General features: G+C 39.3%; 1 protein-coding gene across 3 annotated transcripts in view; it reads left to right on the top strand.

The window, feature by feature from the left end:
* ARMC2 (armadillo repeat containing 2) overlaps positions 1–2,497 on the top strand; it is a 210,611-nt gene that overhangs the window by 98,617 nt on the left and 109,497 nt on the right. The gene's annotated exons all lie outside the window — the stretch shown is intronic.

Raw genomic sequence — 2,497 nt, 5'->3', positions numbered from 1 at the left:
GGGTGGTGGAAATGTGTTGGCAAGTTTTGCATTTCTTGTCATGGCATGGTCTGGATCCAATTGGTGTGTTCTGGGCCTGAGGAAGTTTGCTTCTGGTGATGAGGTTAGTGAGGTTTGATGCTTATTTGAAGGCTAGGATGGGTGGCTCTGGGAAGATCTCTTTAAGAATAGAGTCTCTTTCTAGTATGGGTTGCAATTGTTTGAGGATTTTCTGTACAGGTTCGAGAGAAGGGTGATATGTCATAACCAGCGGTGTGCGATACATGGGGGGTTTTCTTCTGTACTGCAGCAGTTCTTCATGTGGTATCCGGGTGGCTCTTTCAAATGTGTGATCTCTCTGGAGGAGTGTCCTTGTTGGGTGAAAGCCTTTTAAAGATTGGTGAGATGGCAAACCTCTTCAGCGCAAATTTGGTGGTATCTGAGGTCTTGGCTGTGTATCGCAGCTTTCTTGGTGTGTTTAAGGTGATTGCTGGTTCTATGCGATATGTATGTTGGTCTGTGGGTTTCTTGTATAACATGGTCTGTATTTTACCATTTTGGATACTGATCATTGTGTCTAAAAAGGAGATGTTGGTGCTGGAGTAGTCAAGAGATAGTTGGATGGAGGGATGGTGATTGTTAAATGTCTGATGGAACTCATTCAGAGATCTCAGGTTTTCAGTCCAAATGATGAAGATGCCATCAGTATATCTTAAGTATAGCAAGGGTTTGATGGTGCAGTCCTTGAGAAATTCTTCTTTCAGGTGGCTAATAAAAAGTTTGGCATACTGTGGGGCCATTTTGTGCCCACAGCTGTGCCCACGGTTTGGAAGAGGTGTTGGTTATTAAAAGTGAAATTGTTGTGTGCGAGGATGAAGTGTATAAGGTCAGTAATATATTTGGGTCTGTACTCTGAGTTGTTATCTTGCTCATCTTGCTTGTAAGGCAGGCTTGGATGCCATCCTGGTGTGGGATGTTGGTCAGCTGGTAATATCCATGGTGGCAAGGAAGACTTGACAGGAGTTCAAAGGAAACAATCGGAGAATAATGTGGCTTGTTTTACATTATCCTGGGTAAAGACCTTTCAGTTCAAGCCTGTATGTGAAAAAGATGCTCCATGTTAATTGTAGGAATTATCTGGGTTGTACCTTGCTGAAGGGGTACAACATCAGTTGGTCTCGGTTGTTATAGATTTGCTTTTTCATTTGAACTGTCTGGTAGCAGTATATCAGATACTAGCAAGTTATGTACATGTTTTTAGCTTAGTCCTTTTTTTAAGACCAAGTCTGAACATGACATCACTACAGCTCTGTACACAGACAAGGCTTTCTTTGACCAAATTCACTGAAGAATATGCACTGCCAAAAGTAATCTATGTATATTGCAAATATTTATTGCTTTTGTTTTTTATTTTCTCTTTTGTATTGGCATAAATAAGACCCATTGGATTTGACATAGCAATTTACAAGTTTAGAACAGTACAACCAAGTAGAACCTACTCAAAGACAAGAACTGTTCTGTTTGTTATGACATTTTTTGGCTTTCCCAATAAATTAAGAACCCCACATTTGCTTTTTATACCTTTTGGGAGATTGCTCCTTTTATATTATCTTTAATCTTCTGATCAAAAAGATTAAACTTTATTATTTTTCGTTTACTAATTTGTCTTAAGTTGCTATTAGAACTACCATTTGCAATTCCTAACAGAATGTAAGGGCATATTAAGAGCTGGTCATTCCAAGACTGATGTTTCCAAAAGTCCCAGATGTGGATTTACATAATAGACCTTAAACATATATCAATTATATTTTAAATATCTGTAAATATTCTATATATATATCCAAAAGGCAAATTTGGCCTAAGGATAAAGCCATTTATAATCTACTCTGTGTACTTGCATGCAAAATTTTAAGACCAGTTTCTACTGAGAATACTGCTGTTTGGTATTTTTTTAATACCCTGGGTCTTGCTTTTCTTAAGAATCTCATTTTAAGATGAGCTAGATAAGATCAGTACTTAGTAGGATGTAGCGGGACCCAGGCCAAGTGGCCACACCAGGGTGGGTCTGAGTGCTGTGCACTTAGCAGGTGTCTCACTCCCCTATTTTCACATCTTGCCTGCCATGACTTGGTACAACTGTATCAGGCAGTGGTACCTGATTGTATAGGTCTTGCTGAGACCAGTGTAAATCACACCACCCCACACCCTCAAATACCCACAACACCCACCCTCACACAGCTACATGCCCACAACTCCCACCTTCACACACACATCCACATGCCCACCCGCACACACCCATTTCTCCCCCCCCAACCCTCCCTACACAATGTACAAGGGTAAGGCTTTGTTTTGAGCTGTTATGTAATCACCTCTATGTACACTACTCAACACCCCCCCCAACACGCTCACAAATCAGGACAAAAAGTATTTTTGAAATAAAATTAAAATATGTTATAATAGGTGTTTTTTATTTTGAATATATTGATTTTTTTTTTTTTTTTTTTTTTTTTTTTTTTTT

The sequence above is a fragment of the Gavialis gangeticus genome, unplaced genomic scaffold (assembly GCF_001723915.1).
Source record: "Gavialis gangeticus isolate Ggan-Ray unplaced genomic scaffold, GavGan_comp1, whole genome shotgun sequence".
NCBI classification, from domain to species: domain Eukaryota; kingdom Metazoa; phylum Chordata; order Crocodylia; family Gavialidae; genus Gavialis; species Gavialis gangeticus.
This window is presented reverse-complemented; position numbering and strand designations above follow the sequence as displayed.